The following is an 11798-nucleotide window of genomic DNA, read 5'->3' as shown; positions in this document are numbered from 1 at the left end:
CACCCAGAGTCCCCAGAGACCTGGGGCTTTGAGCTCCAGAACATCCCTGACTTCCAAAGGGAAGATAGGAGAATTCAGTTACACTTGATACAAGGAATCAGCCGAGTATATTTTGACTCTATTTTGTGAGTTACTGTTGTAAGAAGATCTGGCTCTGCCCCATGAGGCCGGAACATTCTGAGGGCCGCTTGGATTTTCATTCATTAATGAAATTAATCATTCATTAATGAGTGATTCACTCATTCATTAATTCAACAAACCCTTTCCGCCTGGTGGAGAGACAGCAGTGGGCAGGGACCCTGCTCTCTACCAGGCGGAATTCCAGGACAGGAAGGCTTCCTGGAGGAAGGAGCCAGTCCACTGAATCCTGAAGGGCAGGTAGCAAGGTAGGACCGTTAGAGGCACAGAGGAGATGAAAGAAACAGGAGCCTAGCCAGCCTCGTGGGCCTGGACCTCGCCCGAAGAACAGCACAGAGGCCTTATTGCCTCGAAGACGTGTCAGGCGAGCCTGTCTGCTGTCTCCAAGTGACAGGCGGACCACAGCACCCCTACCTTCCAGAATCCCGTTTCCAGGGCCGCTGGTCTCCCCTGGCTGTGTCCTGCTGAGGCTGGGCTCCAGGGTCAGGGCGACGATCCGGACAGAACCCCCCAGGCAGAGGCACCCCACCGCCCCCCAGCCTGCTCCCTGAGCCGAGGGGACGCCGGTGTGTCCCTGGCCAGGTGCTCTCCTGGGCTGGGCCAGCCCCCCCTCAGGGGCCAGCCACCTGCCTGCCTTCCCAGGGCCTCCCCAGGAAGGAGAACAGGCCCTGGGTCTGGGGGGAGGGGGGCGAGGCGGGGAGAGAACAGGACGGGCAGACGGGAAGGGCCTCACGCAGGCCTCCCCCTCGGAGGCCCCCCAGCCATGGCCAGAACTGTCACCGCGTGGCGGCGAGGGGACACCTGGACGTGTTTGGTGGCTGTGGCTCACCCCCTCCCCTCCCCCAGACGAAGACGGGTCTGCAGACTCTGAGGGGCAGAGGTCAGGGTGCAGGGTGTGTGGGGGAGGGAGGAAGCGCCCACGAGGAGGGACACATTCCTCGGGGTGGTGGCCGGACGTCCTCACACCCTCAGCTGTGCAACGTCCCAGGGCACGTGGGTGTCCCCACCGCGCTGGGCCCCAGCGTCACTCCCGAATTTCCACCCTTCGTGCGGTGACGGTGACCCACTGTCTGCGGGTAAACGGGGAGCCGGTGGCTGGACTGGGGGGCCTCAGTCCCTCCCACGGGGGCACGAGAAGGCCACCGCGTGGGGTGACGCTCCTGGGGGGGTGCCAGGAGGCCACGGCGGCGGCCCAGGCGGCCATGTGGGCCTTCTCTCCCCAAGGGCGAAGAGCGGCTGTCCGGACGCGCCCCCGGGACGGGGCCTCGCCCCGCTCTGGGTGGGAGACCGCCGTCCACGCCGCCTCCTTCTGTTCCCAGGAATTTGGAGTCAGTTCGACCTTTTGTCCCCAGTGATTCTTCCGGAACATATCTGCTCCTTCCGGGAGCCTCACGCCTGGGCTGCTGACACACCTGCTGGCCTCGGTCTTCCCTTGTAAGTGAGGATGGTGAGCAGCCTCAGCTCCCGCCTGCCCGGCGTGGGGGCCGGGGCTTTGCTGCTCCCTGGCTGCAGGGGGGACCGAGCAAGAAACAGGAGACACATAAGAATGTGTGTCGGGCCCACTTCCTGCCTCCAGCCCCACTTAAGACACAAGCAGCTGGATTAAATCCCCGGTAAACAGGGGCAGATGGCACAGGGCAGCCGGCCAGCCAAACACAGGGGGGCGGGTTACAGCCTGGGGGGGCTGCGCTGGGGTAAGAGCTGGGGGGGCTGCGCTGGGGNAGCTCTGCCTGCTGGTGGGGAAAGGGTCCTCCTTCCGAAGGGTCCCGGCGCCCAACCCCCAGCTGGGGCCTTGAATCGTGTAAATCATGTGAAATCTTGCTCCAGTTTCTCTAAGGCTCAGAGGGACCCGAGTGACATTTCCTCTGGTCTGAGTGTCGCCTCCTCCAAGCGCTCGGACTGCCGTCCGCTTCGGGGAGGATCGGGCTGCTGCGCGGTTTGGCGTCGGAGGCGCAGGACCCGCAGAGCCCGAGGCGCGTCCTCCTGACGCACAGCCGGGGTCGNTCCAGCATAGACGCGGGCAGCAGGCAGGGGGCTGGAACCGCGCCTGGGGGTGACCCGGGTCCACACCGCCGTGAGCGCTGGGGCCACACAGCCCGGCCCTCGTGTGCGAGGCTGATTCCAGGTCTTCCCCACCAGAAGCCCCGATGCAGCCGCTCCCTCCTCACCTCCTGGCCTGGCCGGCTCCAGCGTCTCATCTGCCAGGCCTCAGTTAGACGGCCCCACCTCCAGGCAGGCTTCCTTGCTTTACCGGATAGTGTCTCAAACTCCTGTTACCGTCGCTAGACTCCTAAAGGCAAGAGCAGTATTTTCCTCGTGGCGATCTCGTACCCAGTTCAGCCACAAAGCATGTGCCCCCGAAATATTGGTAGATGGGTTGCTAACAGTGTCGGTTATCACGTGGGACGATATCAGTGGTTTTTTATCCATCCCGTGTCCGAAAGTGAGGGAAGGGACGGGAACCGGGCCCGGCACCTCGTCGCGGAGCTCTGTGCCACCCCTAAGGGTGGGCACGTGTCAGCCCAAGGGCTGTTTAGAAAGCTCGATGCCCAAGGACACGTGAATAGTTACCACACAGACGCGGCCGCCCATCAAACCAGGAGGCTTTTAATAAATTGTGTTAGGACAACAACGTAGCCACATCTGAACAAAGATCAGGTTGGAATTTTCACCCCATTCTACAAACACTGAGTAGATTGATGGCTTATATAAGGGAAATTAAATCTGAAAGTACTAGAAGAAGATGCAGATTAACTGTCTAGAAGGCATTAGAGAAAAATATTGATAAATTTTTCTACGTAGAATAAAATATTACATGGCCAAAATACCGTTCAGGAAGGTAAAAGACCAGTGGCAAACTAGGAAAAAATATCTTAATATATATTTTTAATGTTTCTTTATTTGAGAGAGAGAGAGAGAGAGAACATGAGTGGGGGAGGGACAGAGAAAGGGAGAGAGAGAATCCCCAGCAGGCTCCTCGCCACCAGCAATTGGGGGGACTTAAACCCACGAATCATGAGATCATGACCTGATNGCTCCAGGCTCTGAGCCGTCAGCACAGAGCCCGACGCGGGGCCGGAACCCACGAACCGTGAGATCATGACCTGAGCTCAAGTTGGATGCTTAACCAGCTTAGCCACCCAGGTGCCCCTATTTATTTTTAAGTAAACAGTGCCCGCAATGTGGAGCCCCGAACTCACAATCCAAGATCAAGAGCCTCATGCAGTACTGACTGACCAGCCAGGTGCCCCTAAAACTGGTTTCTTTGTTCCATGCAAGGATATTGCATTAGTCACTACAACAACCCCATTTTTAAAATTATATAAAAATCTCGGTCGGGGCACCTGGGCGGCTCAGTGGGTTAAGCGTCTGACTCTTGATTTTGGCTCAGGTCATGATCTCACAGTTTGTGGGATCGAGCCCCACGTGAGGCTCCGCACTGACAGCTCAGAGCCTGCTTGGGTTTCCCTCTCTCTCTACCCCTCCCTGGCACGCACCCCCACACTCTCTCTGTCTCCCAAAATAAATAAATAAACCTGAAAAAAACTGGTTTTACGGCAGTGCACACATGGCCACCCCCTTCCGTGAGGGCCAGGGAGGCAGGGCCCCGGATTGTCCCCAGCGCCCGAGCCGGCAGCGTTTCGGTGGCAGGAGAGCAGTGCTATGAAATCAGTGCCGAGACGGCCAGACCGCGTCCTCGCTTAGAAGGGGGTCCGGACGGGCCACCTAGTCGGTCATCTTTAAGAGAGAGCGACATTCTCATTTCATCCAGTGGTTGGTCCCTTCCTACCCTCGGGAGCAGGGTGCCCACCCAGGGGACATGGGGGAGGGTGTCGGAGCCTCCTCTGCACCCAAATCCAGCCCAATCCCAGCCACCCAGCGTCACGCCCGGAAGTTCCCAGCTGGGCTTTCCTGAGCCAGCCTGGCGGCTGAGCCCAGCTTTCCAGGGAAGGGCAGCCAGGCGGAGGGGGGGCTCAGACTGCTGCAGGGGGGGTCCAGGGGCCCTGTCCTCCCCCGGGGGTGACGGGGGATGGGGGTACGGAGGTGCGAGCCCCAGACACACTGCTGCCCGAGGGGACCATTCATGCTCCCGAAGGCCTGACCGCTGATGAGGTGTTGGCTCTGGGGTCAGCACTAACCGGTCCCCTCGCCCCTTCAGCGCACCCTGGCCGGCCGTGTCAGCAGATGCTCCTGACACACTCCTGATCCACAGCATCACTCTGTGTGCGTGACAGGCGTGTTCAGCGTTGGGAGCAGACCCTCGAAGCCCCACCTCCTGGCCTTGCCCTGCGGGGCCGCCCACAGCACAGACTGTGATGGGGGNTTGAAGAGTCTTCCTTCTCCCGCCCCAGGACCTTGGCCCCTGCTGCTTCCTCTACCTGATAGGCGGCCCCCTGCCTGCCGCACGGCTCTCCTGGGTGCTCTCGGGAACTGGGGTCACACCGGCTTTCTGCCTCAGTCTCCTCACCTCTGGGATGGAGGAGGGGTAACGGCGTCTGCCTGGAAGGGCGCTTGTCTGGGAACTCGCTGGGTGGCACGGCCGTGCCTTCTCAGAGCAGGGAGGGGACCCCACCCTCGGGCGCCGGCTGGTGTTCCCGGCAAGTCCCTGCTTGTTCAGACCCTAAGCAAACACAGCACAGAGTTCGGGGTGGTGCCGCCTTGGGCCTCAGTCCCAGCACGAGGCGCTGGCNGGCCGCGAGCCGGAGCGCCAGTCGGAGAAGCCCCCGCACTTTCCAGCTCGGCACCACTTTCTGCCGCCGCTCGGGGACCAGCCGCATCCTTGCTGTGGGGCCCCCCGGCCTTTGGGTGCTTGGGACCCTGCCCCCGCGGAGACGGCCCGCCCGCCTCGCCCCCTCTTCGCGCTCGGCAGCACGGGGCCTCCAGACATTCACGTCCCAGTCCTGTCTGTGGGCTCATGCGGCGGAGGGGACGTGGCAGCCTTGACGAAGGGTTTTGAGATGAGAGGTGACCCGGATTATCGGGGAGGCCGGTGTCATCAGGGTCTTCTAGGAAGGAGGTAGGGGTCGGAGTCAGAAGGGGAAACCGCTGGCTGTGAACGTGGGGGAGCCCGCGGGCCGGGGACGCGCTGCCCCCAGACTCACCACCGCCTGCCCTGTGTCCATCAGCTGCCTCTGCGGAGGGGCGGCCCTGTGCCCGCTGGCGGGGCCCTGGGGTTCCGGGCGGGAGGCCCCCGAGCTGGGCTTCGCTGCTCCTCTCCGGGCGTCAGAGCAACCGTCGGACCATTTGCTTTTACTCCCATTTCTGGTTTAATCATAAAATTAATACACGGCAGGGGCGCCCGGGGGCTCAGTCAGTCAGGTGTCCGACTGCAGCTCAGGCCACGAACTCACAGCTCATGAGATCGAGCCCCATGTCAGGCTCGGCGCTGACAGCAAGGAGCCTGCTTGAGATTCTCTCTCTCCCTCTCTCTGCCCCTCCCCCACTCATGCTGTCTCTCCCTCTCTCAAAATAAATAAATAAACTTAAAATAAATAATAAAATTAATACATGGATAGTTAAAATATGCATACACTACAGGGGGAGGTAAAACCCCAGCCCTCCCTTGTGCATGATTCCAGAACATTCTTGTGGGATCCCACATGTATCACCCTTTTTTTTTTTTTTTAATACAGTGGGATCGTGTTCCACTTCCTGGCCTCCATCTCGGTTTTTTTCACTTCATGCTCCATCTTGGAGGTCTTTCCCTACCAACAAACAGGGACCCACGGGAAAGCTCACTCTGTTGTACCAGTGAGCTCAGGTCATGATGTGGCTGGGCCTCCATTTTGGGGCCAGGCGCTACCAATGGGCATATTCACATTTTACAGTTACAAACCTCCCTGGGGTATCACTGGATATCTTAATATAGCTTTTCTTAAATTGTGGTTTGAGGCCCAGTGACGGATCATAAAACTAGTGAGGCAGCCATGATTGGTATTTAAAAAAAAAAAAGACTAGACTCGACCCCGACTCGACAGTGCCCAAGTTTGTGACGTGTGGAGTGAGTGTCTCCGGGTGTGTCCGGGTGTCTGCATGCTTGTGTGTCTGCTGGGTCTGAGGAGAAAATGTGGTGGTGTTTTTTTCTTAAATGGCAGCATTTATTTTTTCAAAGAAAAAGTCTGAAACTGGAGAGCAGGACGCAGGAATGCGAGTGGAGACAGGGGTGGGCGGTGAGTCGGGGGGTCAGGAAGTGACTCAGCAGGGGTGGAGGCGGAGCTGGGGCGGCGCCCTGGGCGGCTGAAGAACAGGAGAGGGTGAAAGACAGCAAGAGACATGTGTATTCACAACTTTGAAGCTGAGTTTAAGGCAAAGCCTAAAGTATTGTATCATTTTTTGTTACAGACCAGAACGGGCGTGGTCAGTCTGAAGTGCCCACACAAATGCCTTCATTAGGCAGTTAGAGATGTGGCGTCCAACCACTCTCTTACACCACACATGAAAATAAACTCAAAATGGATGAAAGACCTAAACGTAACACAGGAAGCCAGCAAAATCCTCGAGGAGAAAGCAGGCAAAAGCCTCTCTGACCTCGGCCGCAGCAACTTACTCAACACGTCTCCAGAGGCAAGGGAAACCAAAGCAAAAATGAACTATTGGGACCTCCTCAAAATAAAAAGCTTCTGCACGGTGAAGGAAACAATCAGCACAACTAAAAGGCAAGCGACGGAATGGGAGAAGATACTTGCAAACGACGTATCAGATAAAGGGTTAGTATCCCAAGTCTATAAAGAACTTAACAGGGGCGCCCGGGGGGCTCAGTCAGTTAAGCGTCCGACTTTGGCTCAGGTCACGATCTCACAGTTCGTGGGTTTGAGCCCCACGTCGGGCTCTGTGCTGACAGCTCAACACCCAAAAAATGAATAATCCAGTGAAGAAATGGGCAAACACATGAATAGACACTTCTCCAAAGAAGACTTTCCCGATGGCTGACGGACACATGAGAAAATGCTCAACATCACTCATCATCAGGGAAACACACATCAAAACCACAAGGAGATCCCACCTCACACCAGTCAGAATGGCTCACATTAGCAACTCAGGCATCAGCAGATGTGGGCGAGGCTGTGGAGAGAGGGTCCCTCTGGCACTGCTGCTGGGAATGCACACTGCGCGGCCGNTCCTGAAGTCATTGTTGCCCTATATGCTAACTAACTTGGATATAAATTTTAAAAATTTTAAAAATGAGGGGCAGAGAGAGGGAGCAGGCTCTGCACCGTCAGCCTAGAGCCCAGTGCCGGGCTCGATCCCATGAGCCTCGAGATCGCAACCTGAGCCGAAATTGAGAGTTGGGTGCTGCGCAGGTGCCCCAGGGAACGACATCACACTCTTAATGAGACATCCGCACCCCCGTGTTGATTTACAACAGCCCAGATGTGGGCGCAGCTGAAGTGCCCGGCAGATGAACAGGCCACGGGAGACATGGTTCATACACACACGATGGGGTCCTACTCGGCCTTTAGGCAGGAGGAAATCTTGCCTTCTTCTACTAAATGCATGGACCTTGTGAGCACTGTGCAAAGTGAAATGAGAGAGAGAAATACTGTATGATCTCATGTATATGTGGAATCTAAGAAAGTTGTACTCATGGCAACAGAGAGAAGGGTGTCTGCCACTTGCTGGGGTGGAAGAGATGGGCAGACTTTGGTCAAATGGTGCAAATCTCCATCCTGTGGTGACTTCCAGGGGAGGCCAGCGTCTTCTCATTACATGTTACAGAAACGACGGACAATGGGCCCTTTCCCAAGTGCAGTGTTTCAGGGAGTATTTACTGAGCTCCTGAGTCCAGCTCTGGATTCCGGGACAGAAAATGGGGCCCCTGGAGTGAGGAAGTGGGAGACAGCTAGTCTCCCGCACAGCTCTGTTGGGGCTGCAAGAAAGCAGTGTATCAAACCAAAGCACATATGGAATCTTTCTATTTAAATAAAATACATTAGTGGGCCTGGGGGCTCAGTCCTTTACGCGTCTGACTCTTGATTTCGGCTCAGGTCACGATCTCACGGGTCATCAGGCTCTGTGCTGTCACAGCCTAAGGTCCTCGCCCCGCCTCTCTCTCTGCCCTCCCCACTCGCTCGCTCTCTCTCTAAATAAATAAATAAACTTAAAAGAATACTTGAGCTAACATATAATCTCTGGGTAGTTTCGGGGTCCTCCTTAGTACCTTCCTGGCTGGGAGTGGGTGGTGGATACACGCGTGAGTGTCCCAAGCTTCCTGCGCAGAGGCCCACGCGCGGGGGGTTTAAACAACAGAAATGTCTTCTCGGTCAGTCCTGGAGGCCGGAATTCCGAGGCCGAGGTCAGCAGGGTGTCGCTCCTTTGAACGCTGTCGCTGAGGATCCTGGCCCTTGGCTGTGCCACCCCAGCCGTGTGTCCTTAGGTCCGGGCCACGTTCATGACCTCATCTGACCTTGATCACATCTGCAAAGCCCCTATTTCCAAATAAGCCCATTCACAGGTACCGGGGGTTAGGATTGACCTGTCCTGTGGGGGACACATCTCAGCCCCCGTGATGGGGGACAGTTGTCGATCTCTGTCCTCCCTCACGGGAGCTGTGGGGTCCAGAAGGGGAGTAGGAAAAGCTCAACACCATCTACAAAGCCAGGGGGGCTAACCTCGCTCCCCTGGACAATCCACGGACCCTGTCCCTGACCCTCTCAGCCTGCTTCCCCCTGCCTGGCTACCTGACCACCCAGCCAGGGTCTTCAACACTGCCTGGCACCTCCAGCCACTCAGAAAAGTGCTGGTGCCGGCTGTGTGGACCGTACTCGAACTTTCTTTGGCCTCGGAGGACCATTCCCTTCCCGCTGTCAGCCCGAGGGCTCCGGTGAGACTCGCCCCGTGTCCGGGCCGCTTTGCTGCAGGACAGGGCGCTGTGACCATGTCACCTTCCAGCTGCGGGAACACCGGCACGGCCAAGCCGTCTGCGGATCCTCGGGAACTGCCGGGTTAGCACACTCATTCCACAGACAGGAAACTGTCTACCGGACAGCCCCGACGTCCTCACCGCAGAGCAGGTGCGTGCTCGGTCTTTGCGATCCGGCCGCCCCTCTCTCTGAAGTTCGAGTCTCGCAGGCCCACGGGGGGCCCAGCTGTCTGGGAGCGAGGCCCCTGCGGCCGACAGGGCGGGCAGCCTGAGTGCTCCCCCGCAGCCTCCCACTTCACCCTCCGAAGGCAGACGCACCAGCGTCAGGGGTGAGCTGAGGCCAGGCGGGGGTGCGAGCTCACCCCGAGCCCCACGGCTGGGCGCCCCAGCAGAGGGTCCCACCCAAGGCCTCTTTCCTCTCACTCCAAACAAGCGAGGCAGCAGTACGTCCCACTGCCGGAGCCACGCGAGGCCTTCCGCCGTTGCCAAGTTCACTGCAGGCGACACACGGCTTGTTGGCACGGTCCGCCTGGCAGCCTCCCGCCTGGCTGTGCGTCTTCCCCTCCCGTCCTGTGCCCGAGGCATTCAGTGCCATCTGCTGAGGAGCCGAACGCAGTCAGCGGGGTCGGCTGGGAACAGAGTGCTCCTTCCCCGCGGACGCGCGGGAGCCTCCCACGCAGCTCCGGCCAGACCACCCCGACACTGGGCACCCGGCCCCACGGACACAGTCCGTGCTCGGGCTTCGAGAGAGGTTCCGCAGAGACCCAGGCTGTGGCTGCAGCCCCTCAGCCTCAGGGCCCCCCCACCCCGGCCTGGCCGCGCCGGGTGCCCAGCCCTCCCCAGTAACCCACGGCTGCGGGGAGTTGCAGCCGCCTTTCCACTGAGCCCGGGCACCTCGCTGTGTAGGGGGCGGGTCACCCGCTGCCCACAAGGAAGGGCTTCACCGGAGCTGAATGCGAATGAGTCCTGCTTTTGGTAACTCCCACGTGCGGGCTCGGCCGCGGATTCTCCTATGCCAGCGTGGCTGCTGCGACGTTGAGCGTGGACGCTCTCTGAGGCTCCAGGGTGCGTGTTAGAGGCGTGCGCAAGCATGTTGGCCTCGGAGGCTACTTCAGAGCAGCCCGAAAGGGCAAGGGGGCGATCTGGAAGTCCGTCGCTGGCAGCGGGCCACGAGGCCGTGTGGAAGCATCTGGGAGGAGCCAGCACGGGCTCACGCGGGGCGTCCACTGAAGGTGGCTCCTGATGACAAATCACAGCCACTGGCATGGGATGATGGGGAATCACGTGGGCTTACGTCGGGGGGTGACTTCCAGGGCACGGAAGTGACGTGGCGTGGGAGGGCGGGGTCCCTGTGCGGCACGGGGCTGCCGCTGCCGCAGGCCCATCCTGTCCTCCCTTCGTCTTGGGGACCCCTGGGTCCCCTCAGTGCTGCCNCTCCTCTGGCCGTGAGAGTCAAGGGCGGCGGCCGGCTGTGGTGTGTGTGAGCAGCACGGTCCTATTACGTGGCACTCACCCCAGTGAAAGTTTTCCTCTGTTACAAATAAGTGTGTGAATATTCATGGGGGGTGCGCCAAGGTGCTCACATGGCTGCCGTGTGGGGGTGCGCTGGTGCCTGCCGTCATTACTGGTGCTTACTTAGAGTTTCTAGTTTCTACCAAGAACACAAATTGCCTTTGTTAGAAGAAGAAAAAATTTCTATGTTCGGTAATGAGGTCCAAGACCCAGAAGGAGAGGAAGACGGGACAGTCTGAGGGGACCTGACACAGGCCCTGACCCCGAGCAAGGAGTTAGGGCGGAATGCAGGAGACTGTGAGGAGCTTCTGATGGTCCCACACGGGAGGCGGCGCTCCCAGCAAGTGGCTCTGAGAAGTCACTGCCCCTTCCACTCGTCAGGTCTCCACTTATGCCACCTCTTCAGGGAAGCCTTCCTGGACCACCAAGTCTGAGCCGGCTGCCCCTTGTGAGGTTTTCCCTATAGCAACACCCATAACAACGGTGGCAGTCGCTTTCCAGAAGCTTACTTGATGTAAATGCTGAGTGTGTTAGGCCCCATCATGTGGATGATTCAAGTTTATCATCCTCTCACGTTCAAGAAATTCTGCAGAGGCTGTTTTAGGACCTGGGCCCCCCGTCTTCTCGATCTACGTGGTACGGTTTCCACTTCCAGGTTCACCTGTGGTGCAAGAGGGCTGCTGACCTCCAGCCATTACATCTCAATCCAAGAAATGGGAACACAGGGGAGAGAAGCTCACCCTCCCTCCCTCCCACCTTAGCTGAGGTGCAGTCAGGACAACTCTGAGCCCTGCTGACATCCGGGCCTTTGTCACCACGGAAGAGAGGACAAGCATCAGGTGGCCACGAATATCTGTGTCCCATGGACTGGACGCTCCCCTCCGCAGGCATGACAGGAGGCAGCCGCCCTCAGCACATGGTCACGCCTGGCCTGTGTCAGCCTAGCTTCAGAAGGCAGAGAGAGGGCTGTGTGTGGCCCGAGCGTGCGTGCTGCTGGGGCTCAGAAAGAGGCTTCGGTAAAGCGGCTGAGGACGGAGGTGCCCCCACACACGCACACACTCAGGCGCGTGCGCACAGCCAGGAACCAGCTCCGAGGCGCAGCCCGAAACTCACTCCACGGCCCCAGCTGTGCTCACTGGGCCGACTGGCTTCACTTCTCTGAGCCTGGTCCCCTTCTGGGAAACGGCACTCGCAAGAGGCAGCCACGGGGCCGTGGGGATTCCGTACCGACGCCTGGTGAGGACCGGACAGCAGGAAGTTCCCTGCGGGGGGCTCCCCAGCACTGGCA

The sequence above is a fragment of the Crocuta crocuta genome, unplaced genomic scaffold (genome assembly GCF_008692635.1).
Source record: "Crocuta crocuta isolate KB4526 unplaced genomic scaffold, BGI_CrCroc_1.0 scaffold61, whole genome shotgun sequence".
Lineage (NCBI taxonomy): Eukaryota > Metazoa > Chordata > Mammalia > Carnivora > Hyaenidae > Crocuta > Crocuta crocuta.
The sequence above is the reverse complement of the archived record's forward strand: the minus strand, read 5'-3'. Positions refer to the sequence as shown.